At 39.6% G+C, this 23,249-nt stretch overlaps 1 protein-coding gene across 1 annotated transcript in view; it reads right to left on the bottom strand.

Moving 5' to 3' along the window:
- Positions 1-23,249, bottom strand: part of LOC124621998 (synaptic vesicle glycoprotein 2B) — a 394,356-nt gene that overhangs the window by 75,574 nt on the left and 295,533 nt on the right. The gene's annotated exons all lie outside the window — the stretch shown is intronic.

Genomic DNA, 23,249 nt, shown 5'->3' with positions numbered 1-23,249 from the left:
TATCATATTTTGAAAAGTTCCCACACTGAAACTTGCACAATACCAGTGATAGCACACACTAAAGAACAACAAAAGTGCATATACTAGTTACGTGGATTCTGACCAGTAACTGGACAACTGATTATCACAGGCTGTGTTTAAAATGACCATTGGCAGTGGCAATTCACACTTCCAGTCTGGTATGAAACAACTGCTGCATCACGCTAGCATTTCAACAGAGATATACAAGCACGCTGCAGTAATATGTCATTACGTACCATCAGATATAATTAATATGTCCTGGTAGACAGTGTCTTTCAGATTTTCCCACAGAAAAAAGTATACAGGGATCAAATCTGGGGAACAAGCCGGACAAGGTATGTGGCCTCCGCATCCAGTCCAATGATATGGAAACAATTCATGAAGAGATGCTGTAGTACTTTGTGCACTATGGGCTGAACGGCCATCATGTTGGTACCACAGGTTCCTCCTAGTCTGCAGAAGAGCATCTTCTAGCAGCTGTGGAAGATGGTCTGTTAGGAGGCTGTGATACTTTTGCACTTTCAGAGTTCTGTCTCTGAAACATGGGACTATGAGCTGTTGGTTCACAATCCCACTCCACATGTTTACACTCCATGGATGCTGACATTCCCAAGGGCAAAGCCAATGACTGTTGTCAACAGACCAGTAGTACATGTTTCGGCAGTTTACCTAGTCATTATTGGTAAATGTGGCTTCATCTCTAAACAAGATATATCTGGAGTATCCTGTCTTAATGCCCATCATCAGAAGTTATGTCGATGGAGAACATGTAGGACACTTGCCTGACTAACTTCACTACCTTGATTGTGCAGGAGCTAAAGTGCAGATATACTGCAACAGCGGCAAGAGCACTACTGTCATCACTTGTTTCCTTCTGTTATGTTGCCTAGGTGTCACACTATCACTTTCACATAACCAGTTGAAGAAATTGATAAATAGATGCTAAGATTGTTGACTTCAACTGAGATATCTCAGCTTATACACTGTACAAGAATGAACTGCATTCTTCCTACATTCTCCATACACAGTGAGCATGTCAGCTTTTTCTGCATTGGTAAATCCCATAGTCCACTCATGACCTACTGCTTGGAATGTCACAGCGTGTTGCAGTGCACTCAAGGAACATACAAGCACACTGTAAGCAAACATATCAACATCGTACTTTGCAATTATGCAGTTTGAATGGCACGAACAAGTATCGGTATGGGATCTTATCAAAATACAATATCTCGTAAACAACTCACACTACAATCCTGCAGCAAATATCACTCTAACATTCCAATTTACCCTATTTTTAGTCTGTTAAAGTCAATAGGCAGTGTTTCATTTAAAAAAGTATATGTTTGCACAAAAATACACTTTCCTGTTTATTGGCTAACAATACAAGCCCCTGGCTACCAATCCATTCTGTGAAAACCACACATCAATAGCACTTTACATTTCTGCAATATTTGCATTACAAGCTTCAGGCGATTCACCCTGTATACCCTGCAGACCACTATGAAATGTAAAAGAGAAAGTACCTGAGATTGTGTTGTGTATTAGGACTCGCATCTTAGCTTCCTCTGTACAAGCTGTTATTAGTCTAATCATGTTTCTGTGGTCACTACAGGTGCAATATGCAGTGGATTGTGGTGCACTCCTTGATTCCTCACTTAGTACTAGTTCATTGAACTGTGTGAGTAAGCTTTTATGATACAGATGGTTTCAATTCTCAAGTGTCAGACTGTTTAGGGTTTTAAACAAATTTGTGACCACACATGCTGCTGTTCTCTGTTTACGTTACATATTCGATTACTATATTTGGTACAGGTCCCATATACGCAAGTAACATTCTAAGATGGGTCTAGTGAGTATTTTGGAAGCAGTTTCATTTGTAAATTACATTTCTTCAGTACTCTGCCAGAAAACTGAAGTCTGTCAGCTGCCTTACTGAGACTTTGTGATTATTCCAGGTATTTGCATGAGAAGACTGATTCCAACTATGAGTAACTAATATTTTAGTCAAGGATACTATTTTTAGTGTTTTTGAGCATGATTTTATGAAAATGATAGATTGCTGTTCACCATATAGAGGATACAGTGAGTAGCAGACAGGCACAATGAAAAGACTGCTGTACATTTAATTGTTTGGCCAAAATGCCTTCTTCTGAAGTGGAAAACACACACACACACACACACACACACACACACACACACACACACACACACACACACACACTGGATTAAAGTTACACTTTCAAAACGCTATAGAAATAACACCACTGGTCAGAATGACGTTAAATTGCAACAGAATATTATCAGAGAAGGGGGGCAACCTATGGCAGAAGAAAAAAATAGTGTGAAAATTGATCAATAGATAGCGCTGTTGTGTCAGAATACATAAATGAAAACACCTGTCACGTGTACAGCCCACTGAAGTAGGTATACACACATTGGGTACACGGCTTTTCCTCCTTTCGTGTCTGCGACGTTTGCCATGACTGTCTCAATGCAGAATCACACTCTGCTTGTAAAGATGTATTACAACAATTATTACTGTGCACACATTGCTCTGCAGAAGTTCCAGACACTTAAGGGTTTGAAGAAAGGTGTTGGCCCGATGACTGCCGTGGGTCTGGAGAATATGATTCAGAAATTTGAAAAGATGGGTTCTTTTGGTGTGCAAGCTGGTAGAGCGAGGAAATGAACTGATTCAACATCAGTGGAAGAAGTGGCCACAGCAATGCAGGAGGAGACAAGTGGTGGTGTGCAAATGTGTAGTGTACAGAGAATTGCCCGAATATTGGACATACCTGTGAGCATGATGTGTAAAAACCTACAAAACATCTTTCTTTGCTATCCATTCAAAATTACCCATGTGCACAAGTTGCTCCCTGTTGACCTGCCAACAAGATAGACCTTTGCTTTAGAATTTCTTGCCCGCATGGAAGTGGATAATGATTGGCCATGGAAGATTTTGTGGACAGACGAAGTCCACTTCTATCTGACAGGATATGTCAATACACAGAATTGTCGAATATGGGCAATAGAAATTTCACATGCAAATTAACCAGTACCACTTCATCCTGAAAGGTCACTGTGTGGTGTGGATGGCATCATTTATCATAGGGCCATATTTTTTCGAAGAGACAAGTGCTTGCAGTCCTGTTACCTCTACCATCACTGTTAAGTGCTATCGGTGTCTTTTGTGCAACCAAGTCATTCCAGTTCTCCAACAGTGTGGCTGTGATCATTTTTGTGCAAGACGGTGCATCTCTGCACATTGCAAATCCAGTTAAGCAGCTGCTGAAGTGCCATTTTGGAAATGCTAGAATTATCAGCTGCCATTTCCCTACACCCTGGCCATCCAGATCACCTGATCTTAATCCATGTGACTTCTGGCTGAGAGCCTATCTGAAAGATGTTGTGTTCAGTGTTCTGACTGAAAACTTAGCTGCATTGAAGGCACCCATTGCGCAACACATTCTGAACGTGTCCCTGGAAACACTTCAATCAGTTGTGTAACATGCTGTTTCTTGATTTCAATTTATTGCAGAAGGTGGTGGATGGCATATTGAACATGTTTTGCGCCAGTCACACAGAAATTAATAATCTGATTTTATTTTGACTGATGCTGTTTATGGTATCAGGACAATTAAAAACTGATTTTTCCCATCCAATGTGATATGACCTTGCCATGGTGGATGGGCTAACCTAGCTGACAGTATCACACCTGTACACACATGGGCACTGAGTAGTACAGTTTGTTTAACATCAAATGTACACCTTAGGCATTGTTATATGATTCATTTGTCATTTGTAGTCGACCACTATTAAATTACAATGCTTACAGCGCCATCTATTGCTGCATTTTGTAACTATTTATTTTTCTTCTGCCACGCGTTTTCCCCCTTCTCCAATAATATTCCATTCCGTGTGAGTGTTTTGTACTTCAGAAGAAGACATTTTGGCCAAACGATTAAATGTATAGCAGTCTTTTCATTGTGCCTGTCTGCTACTCACTGTATCCTCTATATGGTGAATAGCAATCTTTCATTTTCATAAAACCATGCACTAAAGAGCAAAACATAGTATCCTCAAATACAATATTGGTGACTCATATTTGGAATCAGTCGTACCATACAAATACCTGGAATAATCACAAAGGCTCAATTATAGGTAAGGCAGCTGGTATATATACAGGGTGGTCCATCTGAAGTTTCGGATGAGATTATCTCGAAAACTATACATCGGGTAAAATAGTGGGTAAGACAAGTTTGTAAGCTCAAAGGATACATCAAATGATACTACACGTGACCCTCAGCCTGCACAGTAGAAGAAGAATGGGTAGCTCTGAGGGATGAAGTAGTGAAGGCAGCAGAGGATCAAGTAGGTAAAAAGACGAGGGCTAATAGAAATCCTTGGGTAACAGAAGAAATATTGAATTTAATTGATGAAAGGAGAAAATATAAAAATGCAGTAAATGAAGCAGGCAAAAAGGAATACAAACGTCTCAAAAATTAGATTGACAGGAAGTGCAAAATGGCTAAGCAGGGATGGCTAGAGTACAAATGTAAGGATGTAGAGGCTTGTCTCACTAGGGGTAAGATAGATACTGCCTACAGGAAGATTAAAGAGGCCTTTGGAGAGAAGAGAACCACTTGTATGAATATCAAGAGCTCAGATGGCAAGCCAGTTCTAAGCAAAGAAAGGAAGGCAGAAAGGTGGAAGGAGTATATAGAGGGTTTATACAAGGGCGATGTACTTGAGGACAATATTATGGAAATGGAAGAGGATGTAGATGAAATGGGAGATAAGATACTGCGTGAAGCGTTTGACAGAGCACTGAAAGACCTGAGTCGAAACAAGGCCCCGGGAGTAGACAACATTCCATTAGAACTACTGATGGCCTTGGGAGAGCCAGTCATGACAAAAATCTACCAACTGGTGAGCAAGATGTATGAGACAAGCGAAATACCCACAGACTTCAAGAAGAATATAATAATTCCAATCCCAAAGAAAGCAGGTGTTGACAGATGTGAAAATTACAGAACTATCAGTTTAATAAGTCACAGCTGCAAAATACTAACGCGAATTCTTTACAGACGAATAGAAAAACTGGTAGAAGCGGACCTCGGGGTGGATCAGTTTGGATTCTGTAGAAATGTTGGAACATGTGAGGCAATACTAACCTTATGACTTATCTTAGAAGAAAGATTAAGAAAAGGCAAACCTACATTTCTAGCATTTGTAGACTTAGAGAAAGCTTTTGACAACGTTAACTGGAATACTCTCTTTCAAATTCTGAAGGTGGCAGGGGTAAAATACAGGGAGCGAAAGGCTATTTACAATTTGTACAGAAACCAGATGGCAGTGATAAGAGTTGAGGGGCATGAAAGGGAAGCAGTGGTTGGGAAAGGAGTGAGATAGGGTTGTAGCCTCTCCCCGATGTTATTCAATCTGTATATTGAGCAAGCAGTAAAAGAAACAAAAGAAAAATTTGGAGTAGGTATTAAAATTCATGGAGAAGAAGTAAAAACTTTGAGGTTTGCCGATGACATTGTAATTCTGTCAGAGACAGCAAAGGACTTGGAAGAGCAGTTGAATGGAATGGACAGTGTCTTGAAAGGAGGATATAAGATGAACATCAACAAAAGCAAAACGAGGATAATGGAATGTAGTCAAATTAAATCAGGTGATGCTGAGGGGATTAGATTAGGAAATGAGACACTTAAAGTAGTAAAGGAGTTTTGCTATTTAGGGAGTAAAATAACTGATGATGGTCGAAGTAGAGAGGATATAAAATGTAGACTGGCAATGGCAAGGAAAACGTTTCTGAAGAAGAGATATTTGTTAACATCGAGTATAGATTTAAGTGTCAGGAAGTCGTTTCTGAAAGTATTTGTATGGAGTGTAGCCATGTATGGAAGTGAAACATGGACGATAACCAGTTTGGACAAGACGAGAATAGAAGCTTTCGAAATGTGGTGCTACAGAAGAATGCTGAAGATAAGGTGGGTAGATCATGTAACTAATGAGGAGGTATTGAATAGGATTGGGGAGAAGAGAAGTTTGTGGCACAACTTGACTAGAAGAAGGGATCGGTTGGTAGGACATGTTTTGAGGCATCAAGGGATCACAAGTTTAGCATTGGAGGGCAGAGTGGAGGGTAAAAATCGTAGAGGGAGACCAAGAGATGAATACACTAAGCAGATTCAGAAGGATGTAGGTTGCAGTAGGTACTGGGAGATGAAGAAGCTTGCACAGGATAGAGTAGCATGGAGAGCTGCATAAAACCAGTCTCAGGACTGAAGACCACAACATTGACAGTTGGCTCTGCCACAAACATTCAGTGTATATAGATGTGTATCTATGTCAGGACTTGCTTATTGCTAGCCATGGCTGCAACAAGTTGTCAATAGTGTAGCAGTTCTTCAGAATAAGTTGAGCATACTATATTTGTTGAAATTGCGTTTGTATCTACTAATTTTTTGCTTGTCTGTCCAGATCTCTATGGCGACAAATCCTTTGGCCACCTTCAGTCCATTTGTCATTACCAATGAGGCCATAACGGTTGCCAATGCACAGCACAACATCGGGCGATGAACTGTGTCAAACGTACAATGACCCATCATTTTTCTTCTTTTGTCAACTATTTCTTGATTGCATTCTGGACATTTTTGTTTGCACTTTTACCATTTGTACTTGCAGATATTTCTGTTTCAGATACGCGCTCACCACTTTTATTCAGTTTACTTGTTTCTGCTGTTACACATTGATTTAACTGTAGTATTTTTTGCTTTGCTATGGCTAACCCACTGTTCCATGCCTGCCTTGCCTTTAGTGATGCTACAATTGAAAGTACTTTTGGCATGAGCACTCATTCTAACACAGTTTCTTCAGTTACAGATGCAACAAATTACACAACTTACAGAGATGATGATCGGATTCACTCAAATGCAGGTGGCATCCAATAAGACTTGCAATCAGATGTCACCAACTACAGCAGCACCTCAACTTATGCAACCATCATTAGTGCCTCCATTTCGCCCGTTTGAAAAGGCTCAGTTTGAAGCTCATCCATCTGCACACCAGTACCAGCTATTATTAAACAATCTTTTTTCTTATCAATGGCCAATGTGTCAGTCTATCGATTGTGCTCCAAACTGTTCTCCCTTTTGCAGCCAGAACTTGTGAACTTTGAGGATTTAATCCAGGCTTTGAATAACTATGATAACACAGGCCAATGATGGAAAAACGTTTTGCTGAAAATACCTTATTCTTGTGTTTTTTAGGGTGGGAAATCCAAATACAATACTTAAAAAACTGTATCACCCACCATTTCTTCACATTTTACAGTTAAATTTATGAAATTAAGCGATTTTTTAAAGAATTTAACAGCTTTTATATAGTTAAAATAATTTACAAAGGAGGTGTAATGACTGTAGATGACGTTGGAAGCACTGCTGAAAAACATTTGCTGGCAAAAAAAGGTCAATTCTATTTTTGTGTTAACAGATGGTGTTTTGTTTACAGACAACCTAACCTCACTTTCCTGTTTCCTGTGCATGTGCTCAGTACAATGGCTAATCATGGGTGTAAAAGCTCTGTTGACAGTTTTTGTTATATTTGTGGTGAATTTGTGATTAAAAAATACCAAAGAAACATTACAGACTTTGTGAAAAAGGTTTATCTGTCATACTTTGGATCTAAACTTGGTGATTAATATAAATCTTGGGCGCTGCATAAGGTATGTTAAGTGTGTGTTGCAGATCTGAGAAAATTGTCCAAAAAAGAGAAAAAAGCCTTCAGATTTTCTATTCCTATGATATGGAGGGAGCCAAGAAATCGTTCTGATGATTGCTACTTTTGCAGTGTTGATTACTGGTCATAATTTGAAGAACAAGAAGGTAATAAGCTACCCTTACCTTCTGTCCGCCATCCGACCAGCAGGGCATGGTGTAGATTCGCCAGTTCCTGAACAACCAGATGATTTAAATTCTATTCCAACAGAAGTATTTTCCGATGTACAATCTGAATTTACATGAACCAGTTGATGATGAATTCCATTGTAATACAGAAAGTCTAGAGCCCAAATTGTTTGCTCAGACCGAGCTTAACAATTTGGTTAGGGATCTGGGCTTAATGAAAGAAAAAGCTGAATTGCTTGGCTCTAGATTAAAAGTAAAGAACTTATTGGCAGCTGGAACCAGCATATACATGTATAGAAAGAGAGAGAGATCAGCAATCTTCCAAGTTTTTTCAACAAGGTGATTTAGTAAACTGTTCAGACATTCCCGGTCTGATGAATACAAAAAGGACGACTGGAGGCTGTTTATTGACTCATCCAAAACTAGTTTAAAGGCTGTTTTATTACACAATGGTAACATGTTGGACATTCTGTAAATATGAAAGAAAGCTATGACAACCTAGAAATAATGCTGAATAAAATAGGCTATTCTGCTCATGGTTGGATGATACGTGGTGATCTACAAGTAACATGCATACTCCTTGGTCAGCAAGGTTGCTTTACCAAATTTCTATGTTTCTTGTGTGAATGGGACAGTAGGGCTAGGGATCAACACTAGTGCAGGAAGAGCTGGCCTGTGAGGGAGTCTTTAAAACCTGGTGAGAAGAACATTCTACGCAGAAACCTTGTTGATCTGAAAACCATACTCCTACCACTTCTACATATAAAGTTATGCATAATGAAACAGTTTGTAAAGCCTGTGCCTAAAGATGGACCATGTTTTAAGTATCTCTGCCAAAATTTTCCACACCTTTCAGAAGCTAAACTAAAAAAAGGCATCTTTGTCAGATCTGACATTAGAAAATTGATGTTAACTTTGAATCTATAATGACAATAAATGAGAAAGAAGCATGGGTATCATTCAAGCAAGTCGTTACAAAGTTCTTAAGACATTAAAAAGGACCCAGAATATGTTTCTATTATAGCTACAATGTTAAAGTAGTTTAAAACTTTAGGATGTTTAGTGAGTCTGATAGTTCACTTTTTGAACAGTCACCTTGATTCCTTCCCGGACAATATGGGAGATGTTTGTAAGGACCAAGGAGAGCATTTTCACCAGGACATTAAAGTGATGGAAAAATGCTACTAAGGCCACTGGAACACCAACATGATGAGGGACTGCTGTTGGTCACTTCACCGAGAAGTTGAGCAAGTGACTCATCGTAGAAAAAGCTACACAAGAAGCTTCAAAGAAAAAAAGAGAAAGAAAATACAAACCAATTCCAGCTGACAAGTGAAACCTCTATTAACACATACCATTGTTTTAAGTAGCTTACTGTAAATACAAACCTTGCTTATGTTGTAACAAATCATTTCATTAGTTTCCCCATTTGCCGTATAGCATAGGATTTTTATACTATATAATAAAAAGCATATTGCTCAAAAACCATGGGTGATACAAAAAAACTAAAGCTAGATTTGGATTCAGCTCATAAAAATCTATGAAGATCAGCTATCAAAGTGAAAAAAGTTTTTTTTTTTTTTCAATTTTCATTGGCCTGTGTAATGAGCAAGTTCAAGTGTCAGCTGTCAGGTTTACATTTTTTACACTAAAGAAACTGTCAGGATAAACTTACAGACAGTGGATGACAGATATGCAAGGGCTTACTAGGCAGTGTAAGTTTAATTGTGAGTGTGGCAAGCATTACAGTGACCTTGTAATATGTGACACCATTACCCAGTATGTGGCTGATAATAGAATAATGGAACAGATTCTCAAGTATCTCAACCCATCCCTGCAGCAATGTTTGCAAATTACAGACTACCAAGATTCCTTTCATAGTGCCGTAGACAGTTTTCAATCAGTCAACATTTTTGCTGTAGCACCTAGCAATAGCACTGCGCAGCTGCATAAACAGGTCGCTTCCAAGTCGAGCACACAGCGGCCCACTCGGGCTCAGCATAGCCAGCCACATAGACAGCCAGGACAGGGACGTTCGAGTGTGAAGTCTTGCCTGCGCTGCTTCTCAGCACATAAGCGTCACTTATGCCCGTCAAGAAACACAACTTGTTTTTCATGTGGAAAGAACAGACGTGTTCAAGTGCTATTCTTACAGAGAAAGAAGTCTCCCTCTCCTAATATACGGCCACAGAAATCAAACTTTGCTGTATAGTTTTGTATTCTGAACCAAACAGAGCTTCTAGTGTGGAACAGAAGTGTGGTAGTTCACAATTCAAGAAATCAGTAGCTTCTTCTTCAGTGCAGTGCTACTCTAACAAACTCTTTGTGGACCTTGTGATATCTGGCCAAACTATTCAATTGCAATTACATATGTGCACCTCAGTTTGTTTGCTCAAACGCAATACTCATGACCTTTCTGGCAAGGCCAATCTGCAGAAATCACATACCGCACTTACAGTATATAAGAAACAAGACATTCCAGTGTTAGGTTCTTGCAGCCTTCCCACTGGATACCAGAATTTGCGAAAAACTTTGACATTCCAGGTTTTGTGTTCACGGAACACTGCAAATATATTTGGCCTTGATCTGTTTGGGTTGCATGCTGAATTAAAAGACCTGTTTGCCGATGGCTTAGGAGAAGCTTCTAATTCTATTACACCTGTGACCATGAAAGACATTGCACAGCCTTGCTTCTTCAGGGCTTGCACTGCACCACATGCAATCCACGAACAAGTTGCTCAGGAACTTTCACAGAGGCAGGGCAGTGGCACTATTGCGCCCAACACGGATGGTTAGTGGGCATCTCCATTAGTATTTGTCTAGGAGCCTTCAGGCAAACTGTGTATTTGTGCAGACTTTAAGGAAACAGTAAAACCCCAAAGAGTGATTGATTCATTTCGTTTGCCTTGACCTGATGAACTTTTGGACTGTTTGGGAGCTAGTCGTTCCTTCTCTACGATTCAATTACATAACACCTACCTTGAGATCCCTTTAGATGAACAATCACAGCAAGAGTATGTTATTAACACACATTTTACTTTTGGTAGTGCATCTGCAGCAGCAATTTTTGAGCATTATTTGGAACAATTAACTGCATCTATGCCTTCATGTACAAATTATTTAGATGATATAGAGGTATCAGGTTAGACAGCAGCTTAGTAATTTGCACATCCTGTCCCAAGTGTTATCAGAGGCAGGCCTTAAATGCAACAGAAACAAGTGTGTGTTCTATCAAACTGAGACTGAGTACTTGGGCCACATAATTAATTCTCAGGGCGTTTTTCCAATGCAGTTGCTCTTGCAGACCATTCATCACCTCAAACCTATAAAGAATGTTACTGAACTTCAGGCAGTGCTAGAGGAGCTGACATATTACATCCATTTCATTCCAAATGCAGATTAGATTGCAGCACCACTGCACCATCTTCACCACAAGAAGATACCTGTTATGTGGTCCCAGGAACATGACACTGCTTTTTGACTACTGAAAGATGATTTGCTCTGGGAGTGTTGCCTAGTTAATTTTGATCCTTCCAAACCTGTAGTCTTGACTGAGAATGCTTCTTCATATGGAATTAGTGTTGTATTCTTCCACAGGATTGATTCTGCTGACAGATCAATAGTCTTCACCTCCAAATTGCTAAACAAAGCTCAGAGCAACTATTCACAAATAGAGAAGGAGGGTCTTGCCATCATCTACATCTACATATATACCCTGCAAACCACAGTGAGGTGCATGGCAGAGGGTATGTGCATCATCTGCGGAGTGACTAGATATCATCAGTATTTGTATGGAAGAAAGTGCTATCTGATCACCGACAACAAGCCTTTGCACTCACTTTTCAAGCCAGCCAAGCCCATTCCAAATTACACTGCATAGAAATTGTAACACTGATCTCTCCTCTTACTGTTCTACCAATATGAGATAATGTACAGGCCCACATCCAAGCAAGTCAATGCTGACATGCTTTTGCATCTTCCCCTGGGACCGGATGTATACTTCTATGCATCAGAAGCATCTTGTTGCCACACTGATGCATAGGACTCAGACATGCTGGACAAGTTTCCATTTGATCACCGGAAGATCAACCAGGTAATGGCAGCAGATCTGTACTTATCGATTCTCTTCCACTATATCTGCACAGGTTGGCCTCACACTGTGAAACAAATTGTTAGTCATGTGGTTTACCAATACTCGCACATCGGCATGACTAGTCTGTGCTACAAAGTGCCCTATTGCTACACATTGAATCTAAACAATCATGTGTGATGATTTCAAAGGTTATTCAGAGACATGTTCTTAGTCTACTTCATCTGGGTCACTGGCGCAGGATTCACACCATACAATTAGCTCACCACCATTGCACCTAGTCTGGCATGGACTCGCAAATAGAGCAAATGATGGCTCAGTGCCATATGTAAGTGGAACACCAGGCAGCCCCTCCTCAATGGTTCTTTGACTGGCCAAAGCCTGAAGTGTCTTGGCGGTGGCTGGATTTTGCTGGACCTTACTGGAACACTTGTTGGCTGATTGTCACTGATGCATATAGCGAGTAGCCTTTTGTGATACCTCATGCACTCTATGACGACTTGTTGCACTCTTCAAGCCTAGCAATCCATATTTTGCCTTGAGGGTCTAATTCTGCACAGTCAACAGGATTTGTCACATCACAAGCGTGCGTTTTCATCCACAGTTCAATGGAGAAGCTGAATATTTCATTCACACTTTTAAGCAGCAGATGGATAAACTACGCACCCACTACACACTTGGGACCAACCTTTGCTGCTCTTCTTGTTGTTCTGCCATTCCCAGCCTCGCAGCAGCTCCACTGCACCTTGCTTCAGTTGCTGTATCCACTGCAGCAGCCGGTGCCTACTCCGCCCACTCAGGCTATGTATAAACCTGATGACCCTGTTTCACTCAGACCATACAGTGGTCAGAAGGGCAGGGAATGAGGCATCGCTTTAAAGTTGCTTGACAGTTGAATGTTTCTGATACATCGTCCTGGCAAAATACAGCTGTGGCACCTGAATCAACTTAGCATCTATAAATTGTGTGATCCTGCCAGTGACTATTTGTTCCCAGATTCATGGCCACCCCGGATGATGCAGCCTGCATCCCCTCTGGCTACCTGGAGCCCTGTGTCGCCAGTACCTGGTCCTGGAATGGACCCTACACTTCATGTGTCTCCAAGTGGACAGCAGGTGTCCTCAGGCAATGGTCCCCTCCACTCCATAGTCGGTCAGGCAGCCACCACACTACTTCAAGACCATTGCACTTCCACCACCAGAAGACTCTGCACTGTCGCTGGAAGCAGGGGAGTGCCCTCCATGTCATTTCTTGTCTGGCATTCCACGAGAGTTGCAAGACGAATGCTACATCATTGATAGGAGCTCAGCAACAGCTACAGCTTTGGCTCCTGTTTCCTCATCACTTCCTGCATCCAAGCCTTCCACTTCCAGTTATCGAGGCAGCAATCATCACTACATGACGATGGTGAGGAGATTTGGGGCAGGGGAGGGGGGGGGGGGATACTGCCAGAGATCCAGAGATGGTGCCACAAAGATTCCCATTGGCACTGTGAGTGGTGCTATGAACATTGCTGCCAATGAAAAACCTCAAGGTCACCAATCAATGAAGACCACCAGGATGGTGTTATAATCGGCACCCGCGTGACCACCAGTCTTCTAGTTCTGCTTCTATTTCTACTTGTAGTTCCATGTTTCTAGTGGTTCCATGTTAATAGTAGATGTCAAACATTACTAACAGTTGATGATAGTTAGCTCTACTGGCAAACATTCAGTGTATACAGATGCACACCCATCTCAGACCTCTGCTTATTCCTAGCCACAGCTGTAAAAAGTTGTCAACAGCATTGCTGTTCATAATAAGTTGAGTAGAATATATCTACTGAAACTGCATTTGTGTCTATTAATCTTTTGCTTGACTGTTCAGATTTCTACAGTGACAGATCCTTTGGCCATCTTCTACCATTTGTCATGTTCTTGATAGCAGTAATCATCTTCACCTATGAAAGGAAATACCTCAGAGCCAGACAGGATTTGAATAAAGTGGAAATCGCAATCTCTTTAATATTTACGAAAGCGAAATGAAGTTTTGACAACAGTGGCAACATTGTCTTGTTTATGCTAAAGAGTGTGAGAGATGCTGATAACAAAAGTGCACTGTTCAGTATTCTTACAAGTCGAATACCTTTACCTACTAAATATCTAGCAGTAGTTAAACTGTGACTGACATCTTTGTCCCCAATACTGTTTGCACTCTGTCTCTTTGCTAGCACTTAATCACACTGTGGTATGTGTGAATTAATGTCACACCTGACTTTCTCCACAATCATATCTTGTCCTTCATACATGCAAATTTATGTTTCATGTAATATTTTCCAAAGAAACTCAATAGAATTGATGATTTTTCTGAAAGCTTCTTTGCTACCCTTAATGTCCACAATGTGTGACAGGAGATTAGAACTTTTCCCTAACTGGTGATTCCTTGTGGTGTCGACAGCTTCAATGAAATTTTTGGCTCAGAAAATTTTACCCGTAATGTCTATGGTAGACTTATTGCGAGTACTCCTCTGCGATAGACAGTCAAATCCCCATCCACCCGAACACTAAAATCCTTATTTCATAATTTCAACACCACCAACTTTAACATTTTGGAAGCTAGTCAGTTATAAGCTTACACAGAAATTCACATTTCCAAAATCTCACTCCTGTGAAAGCAACAGGTTCATTTTTTTTTATTATGAAATTTCACCTTCAATTTGCATGTAAGTTGCTTGTACAACAGTAACACATAAACCTTGCTCCTAATTAAGTCAGGAACTTCTTCGAAATATGCTGCCTTGTAGTGTATAGAACTAGATTTCATTACAGCCAGTACTAATCTAACACATTCCCCTCTTACTGCAAATTGACACCAATGGTTAGACAAAGTATTTGCGTCCGAGGTGAAAAAGACCATGCTGTATGTAATACTCCCTCCGGTAAATGTCATCCTATCTACATAATTCATGAAGCCTCCTTCAGTAGTAGTGACACTGTGGTTAAGAGTTGTCTAGGTGGGGAGGGAAGGGGGGTAATCTGCCATTTGTAAGTGAGAGCCTGAAACCCTAAATTCAAACTCCAATCACAGCTTCTTAGAAATTCTTGATGACTTTCCAGGAAGAGTAGTGTGTTTAGCACACTTCCATCCAAACATAAATGATTCCATACACAACTGCTAGATGCTGAATACATTATCTCCTTGAATTGCAAATGTAAATGTAAACAAAATTCAGGGATTAGGCCTTAGGCCTGTTCCAGCAGACAGACTGCTGCCTGCAAGGCAGTACAAGGAGCATTCTATGATCATGATACATATGATCAGCACGTTGTCAATTCCTCCAGCTGTTGCTGCCAGCAGATGTGTCCTGACGATGCCGCTGCTTCTTTATTTAAGCAGCTTCACCTGAGGGGATCCAATTCCAGTCCTCCGAATCTCATGCAAAACAAAATGGAGGTACAGGAAATCAAACCTGAGTCCTTCTGAACCAAATGGAGTGATGCTAACATTTCTTTTTAAAAAAATTAAATTTTATTTAATATATTTAACATTTCACAAACACAACACAATAACGGAAAACAAAATCGGTTTATGAATTACTGTGCAGATTGTAACACACTCATGGAAAATTATGGAGGTACACTTTCTACTCATTTCTTAAATCGAGGTCTATAAGTGTGGTTCCTCTGCAGCATCTATTTCTTTGTATCATCTCTTTTCTGCTGTGGTACTGATCTACCAGTACTCATACATCACATACACGTTTAACTGTCAGTCATAAAATATTTTGAAACTTCCTTGCAGATTAGAACAGTGTGCCAGATCGAGACTTTAACTTGGGACCTTTGCCTTTCGCGGGCAAGTGCTCTACCACCTGAGCTACCAAGCATGACTCATGACCTGTCCTCACAGCTTTACTTCCACTAGTACCTCATCTCCTACCTTCCACACTTCAAAATCTTACTGTGCACTGGGTGGTTCCATGTGTGGTTGCATTTTGAGGACTCTTTCACTTCATCATCTTAAAGGTCAACTACATCTGAATTCAGCAATCCATGTTACCAGTGGAGTGCTTGTAAATTGTCAACTCTAAATGAACATCCATTGGCGATAAAAAAAAAAAAAAAATGGTGGCTCAGTATTCCAGTTTACCTGTCACTTTACTTTAAATAAAATGAAAATAAATATTTCTTCTTTGTTCTATGGTTAACTGATGAAACTTTTTCTAATAGACTTTTATTCAACTTTCCCTTTCTTCTAGTCATTTTCAGTTAGTCACTTATTTATTATGTGACTGTAAATTTTAAGAAGTTGGTGAACCGTTCTCATATTTTTTGGTTTTTGTTCAGTTGTGACCCTATGTAATGATATAAAACCAAAAGACTTCCTTGCTTTCATTTTCTTCTGACAGTATATAGTGTATTTTCTGATCTTTAATCCAGTTCTCAGCACGTATTCTGTGGTTGGGTATGGAACATCATTTCTGTTTAAAAAATCTACTGGTGTTACAGTTCTGGGAGCTGTTACTTTTATAGGGGACTTATGACCACAGCAGTTGAGTCCCATCGTGCTCAGAGCCATTTTGTTACTTTTATATTTGCTAACTTCTGCCTGACAATTTTCCAAGTCTCATTTATATTTTTATACACAAATCTGTATTCTCTGCTGTTGATTAATTATAATGATGGACAAGTGAGTGATCTCCTATGTGGATATAATAAAGTCTTGAGCTGGTTGGGACTTTTCTGTTAACTGCTCATGTCTGACAGCAGGTTCCAGCAACTGATATTTTTCCAGATGACTTTCCAATTGTTGGCTGGGAATTTTAGTCCGACTGCTCTTGTACTTTTGTTTCCCATTAGTTTAAGGCAATTTCCTTTGCCTTCATCATATTCATCACTGGATTGTTTGTATATAACAGAATTCTATCAAAAAATGCTCAAGATGTTGCAGGTTTATAGGCGGGTTCAAATGACACATGTAATTTCAATGAGCAAGGGATGTCATGCTGTTGGATGATCTCTTCCACAGCTTATACATAGTACATACATATACTGAAGAGCCAAAGAAACTGCTATGCCTACCCATTATCATGTAGGGCATGAAGAAGTGTCGCAACGTGACGTGGCATGGACTCAACGAATGTCTGAAGTAATGCGGAGGGAGGGGGGGGGGGGGGGGGGGGGGACTGACACCATGAATCCTGCAGGTCTGTCCATAAATCTGTAAGAGTACAAAGGGTGGAGATCTCTTCTGAATAGCATGTTGTGAGATATGCTCAATATAATGTAATGTTTATGTCTGAGGAGTTTGGTGGCCAGCAGAAGTGTTTAAATTCAGAAGGGTGTTCCTGGAGCTACTCTGTAGCATTTCTGTACATGTGGGGTGTCACATTGTCCTGCTGGAACTGCCCATGCCCATCAGAATGCACAATGGTCACCAATGGATGCAGGTGATCAGACAGGATGTTTACATACGTGTCACCTGTCAGAGTCATATCTAGACGTATCCGGGGTCCCATATCACTCCAACTGCACACACCCCACACCATTACAGAACCTCTACTCCAGCTTGAGCAGTCCTCTGCTGACATGCAGAGTCCATGTATTCATGACGTTGTCTCCATACCCATACACATCCATTCACACGGTACAATTCAAAATGAGACTCGTCTGACCAGGCAACATGTTTCCAGTCATCAACAATCCAATGTTGGTTTTGATGGGCCCAGGCGAGGCAAAAAGCTTTGTGTCGTACAGTCATCAAGGGTACATGAGTGGGCCTTCAGCTCTGAAAGCCCATGTTGAAGATGTTTTGGTGAATGGTTCACACGCTGAAACTTGCAGGTGACCCAGCATTGAAACCTGCAGCAATTTGCAGAAGGGATGCACTACTGTCACACTGAATGATTCTCTTCAGTTTTTGTTGGTCCCGTTCTTGCAGATCTTTTTCCAGCTACAGCGATGTCAGAGATTTGATGTTTTACCAGATTCCTGATATTCATGGTACACTCGTGAGATGGTCATACGGGAAAATCCCCACTTCACTGCTATCTTGGAAATGCTGCACCCCATCGCTTGTGCGCTGACTATAACACCGTGTTCAAACTCACTTAAATCTTGATAACCTGCCATTGTAGCAGCAGTAATAGATCTAACAACTGTGCCAGACACTTGTTGTGTTGTATAGGTGTTGCCAACTGCAGCACCATATTCTGCCATTTTATATATCTCTATATTTGATTATGCATGCCTATAACAGTTTGTTTTGGCGCTTTAGTGTACAAAGCTTTGGACTTGATACTAAAATCTACCAGGGTTTATTCCACAGTTTCCTGCAGGGAGAATTTCACCATCAGATTTAACTATGAAGGTGTATCCACGAGTGACAAAGTGGCCTAAGGCTGACATAATTCTTGAGCTATGTCTCGAGTTCTAAGCAAAGAAGGGAAAGTAGAAAGGTGGAAGGACTATATAGAGGGTCTATACAACGGCGACGTACTTCAGGACAATATTCTGGAAATGGAAGAGAATGTAGATGAAGACGAAATGGGAGATACAATACTGCGTGAAGAGTTTGACAGAGCACTGAAAGACCTGAGTCGAAAGACGGCCCCGGGAGTAGACAACATTCCATTAGAACTACTGACGGCCTTGGGAGAGCCAGTCCTAACAAAACTCTACCATCTGGTGAGGAAGATATATGAGACAGGCGAAATACCCTCAGACTTCAAGAAGAATATAGTAATTCCAATCCCAAAGAAAGCAGGTGTTGACAAATGTGAAAATTACCGAACAATCAGTTTAATAAGCCACAGCTGCAAAATACTAACGCGAATTCTTTACAGTCGAATGGAAAGACTAGTAGAAGCCAACCTTGAGGAAGATCAGTTTGGATTCCGTAGAAATATTGGAATACGTGAGGCAATACTGACCTTACGACTTATCTTAGAAGAAAGATTAAGGAAAGGCAAACCTACATTTCTAGCACTTGTAGACTTAGAGAAAGCTTTTGACAATGTTGACTGGAATACTCTCTTTCAAATTCTAAAGGTGGCAGGGGTAAAATACAGGGAGCAAAAGGCTATTTACAATTTGTACAAAAACCAGATGGCAGTTATAAGAGTCGAGGGACATGAAAGGGAAGCAGCGGTTGGGAAGGAAGTGAGACAGGGTTGTAGCTTCTCCCCAATGTTATTCAATCTGTATATTGAGGAAGCAGTAAAGGAAACAAAAGAAAAATTCGGAGTAGGTATTAAAATCCATGGAGAAGAAATAAAAACTTTGAGGTTTGCCAATGACATTGTAATTCTGTCAGAGACAACAAAGGGCTTGGAAGAGCAGTTGAATGGAATGGAAAGTGTCTTGAAAGGAGGATATAAGATGAACATCAACAAAAGCAAAACGAGGATAATGGAATGTAGTCGAATTAATTCGGGTGATGCTGAGGGAATTAGATTAGGAAATGAGACACTTAAAGTAGTAAAGGAGTTTTGCTATTTGGGGAGCAAAATAACTGATGATGGTCGAAGTAGAGAGGATATAAAATGTAGACTGGCAATGGCAAGAAAAGCGTTTCTGAAGAAGAGAAATTTGCTAACATCGAGTATAGATTTAAGTGTCAGGAAGTTGTTTCTGAAAGTATTTGTATGGAAGTGAAACATGGACGACAAATAGTTTGGACAAGAAGAGAATAGAAGCTTTCGAAATGTGGTGCTACAGAAGAATGCTGAAGATTAGATGGGTAGATCACATAACTAATGAGGAGATATTGAATAGAATTGGGGAGAAGAGGAGTTTGTGGCACAACTTGACAAGAAGAAGAGACTGGTTGGTAGGACATGTCCTGAGGCATCAAGGGATCACAAATTTAGCATTGGAGGGCAGTGTGGAGGGTAAAAGTCATAGAGGGAGACCAAGAGATGAATACACTAAGCAGATTCAGAAGGACGTAGGTTGCAGTAAGTACTGGGAGATGAAGAAGCTTGCACAGGATAGAGTAGCATGGAGAGCTGCAATAAACCAGTCTCAGGACTGAAGACCACAACAACAACAACAACAACATGTCTCGAAGAATGGATATCACTTCTAATAATTTTTGAAATGCCACTGAGGCAGTCTCCTTTAACTGAAACATCATAAAACAAATTTGCCTTTCATAGCATGTGTTGGGTATCCAATCCAATGAAGTAGAGAGAGCAACTGCTGGTTGACACTGTGCTGCAAATAAATGAAGTGAGGAAACTCAGTCATCAATTATGCAGCTCTACTATAGTTGCTTCTGAGAGATAAAACACCTATGGTTGAGGTCACACACTTTTAATATCCAGTGCATTTTGAAGAATATAATCTTCATATAAATGAATGAAATGAAGTGACTGCAAGATTGCACATGTACACCCCACATTCCTGTGTGATGCTGTGCTCCATAAAACATCTTTTAACTTTCTGTCAAATCCGTCTTTATACACGATGACTGCAGGACCCAAACTGTTCAATATGAAATCTCAAATTAAAAAAAATCTTCAGCCATTCTAAATGCGCAGTTTCATTTCATTTACGAAACCAGTTTCAGTGTCGCATTATGCCCTCTTCAGGATGATGTATAAGGACAACAAAGATAACAGTGTGAAATATATAGGAAAAGCAGTGGTGTGAGTATTATGTACAGTGGTAATATGTAGTAACATATTAGAACACCAAACTATACACAGAGTAACATCAAAGTTAAAGATAAATTAAGGAATAAAATGAGAAAACAGTCGCACACTGTGTTAATACAAAGTAGGGAACAAAATATATAAGCCATATAAATGTAAAAAAGGAACTACTAAACACAAGTCAATATTGCATGTTATGCAGACATAACCATGATGTAACGTTAATGTCACTACCTTTGAAACCTCTGAAGCCAAATCACCATCATCTACTAATGACTGCTCACTGAAGGTAAAATATTTATTTGTGTGTCCAAGAATCATTTTAGTACATTGTTTGTGCACATGGTACAAGAGGGGGGTAAACCTAGTTAATTTACAATACATTAGTCATTTTGACTGTATTTTTGTCATAATCAAAATGCATAATAATGTAGGTTGGTTTACTACACTGCTTCAACATGTGATAATAGCAGTTATTAAGTGCAATGACACGATAAGCACAACGTAAACAATATTATGAATTGACAATTAGTAAAATTTGGTAAATGAGGTTTACTTATTACAATGTTCCATAAATTCAGACAAATAATAGAAGCAGTGGTCAAGCAACAATTGTTTTAACTTTATTTTAAATGCATTTAATGTTGGACTGCATTTTAGGTAATGCAAATGGTTATATAACTTGGCTCCAGTATGATACACTCCTCTTTTGCATAAGTCTGTATTTACTGTGTTCATGTGTAGGTTCATCATCTGCCTAGTTTCATATGTGTGTATATCATAGATGTGTCTGAAGAGATTTTCCATTTTTGGGATGCTCCCTTTTGTGAAAATTAGTATTTCGTACATATACAAGCAAGGTAGTGGCAATATTTTGAGAGTTTTAAAAAGGGGTCTCCAAAATCCTTGCATTTAGCTTTTTTTATCACCCTGATAATCTTTTTCTGTATTCTGAATGTTTTGTAGAATTTGTGGAACTCCCTCAAAAAATTATTCCATACACAAGTAGCGACTGTATACCACAATGGTACATTGTCAGCAGTGATGAGCAGCTTGTATTCTGGGTGAGGATCCTAACAGCGTATGCTAGTGAATTCAGTCTCTTATTTAAATTGTTTAGGTGCATATCCCACTTCAGGTCTGCTTGAACATGAATGCCTATAAATTTTGTATGAGTGACCAACACATTTTCTCCTTCGATAGTGAAAACAGTGTTTGCAGGATGGAGGTTTTGTGTGGTGTGGAAGTGGACTGCCACATTTTTTTCACCAATTATGATGAGCCTACTGGTCCTGAACCAGTGCATTAAGGTATACATAATTGATATTGCAACTTCCTGCAGTTTTTTCCTCATTCTGTGATTTAATTAGAATATTAGTCATCTGGAAAGATGTAATATACTGATAAAACATAAAACCACTTGCTAGAGGTCTATACTGATAAAACATAAAACCACTTGCTAGAGGTCAACCTGTAAAACAAGAATATACAGTTGCATTAATGCACTCTGTCAAGCACAGAGTCATAATGTGCAACCAATTTAAAACAAACATTAGATTCACAGTTCAGTTCATTGAAAATGTTTTTATTAAATAGGTGACACATTATGACTCTGTGATTGACCGATTGCATTATGTAATTGTGGAAATGGAAACGAAACTCTATATTCTTGTTTTACTAGTTGTTATTAGTATATGGTACATGGTGATGCAGATAGTTAACAAGGGGTTGACATCGAGCAAGTGGTTTTATATTTTAGCAGTGTATGACAACATATCAATAAATATTTTACTTTCAGTGTGCAGTCATTAGTACATGACTGTGATTGTTTTGCTCCAGATGTTTCATAGGTATTGACAGTAACGTTACATCATAGTTACGTACACATAACATGCAATATTGACTTCTGTTTAGTAGTTTCTTTTTTACGTTTATATGGCATATATATTTTGTTCCCTGGTTTATATTAATACAGTGTGCAACTGTACTCTCATTTTATATCTTAATTTATCTTTAACTTTGATGTTACTACCTTTACAGCTTGGTACTCTTATATGTTAATACATATTACCACTGTATATCATACTTACACAGTCACTTTTGCTATGTATTTCACACTGTTATCCATCCTGAAGATGGCATAATGTAATGCTGAAACCGGCTGCACAAATAAAATAAAACTGTATCTATAGATGGTTGAAGGGTTTTTGATTTGACATCCTTTTAATTTTTGTCTGTGCCAGTTTTATTGCTTTCATGGCGCAGTCATATGACTGCAAGCAGACTATAATGGAGAGCATTTCTTTGTGGCTAATAGGTCAACTGCATGTAAGTAATTAGCTAGTTTATTAGATACAGTTTTGGCGTACAGACTCCTTTGCCATGGTGTCATCGCAGCACGTTTTGTTTTTGCATCCATTCAGTCATCATTGTATCAAGTACTGTGAGGATATTTTGCACTATGAAATTGCCTACACTTATCAAGAACCATTAGCTATGAAAACGATCATATGGAGGCGTTTGCCATACTGTAACCCTACCTACATCTCTTTTTGCTGCATAAGTTAGCATTGGTTACTGTCTATCCAGG

The sequence above is a fragment of the Schistocerca americana genome, chromosome 7 (genome assembly GCF_021461395.2).
Source record: "Schistocerca americana isolate TAMUIC-IGC-003095 chromosome 7, iqSchAmer2.1, whole genome shotgun sequence".
Lineage (NCBI taxonomy): Eukaryota > Metazoa > Arthropoda > Insecta > Orthoptera > Acrididae > Schistocerca > Schistocerca americana.
Note: the sequence above shows the minus strand (reverse complement) of the source record. Positions and strands in the feature narration are given on the sequence as shown.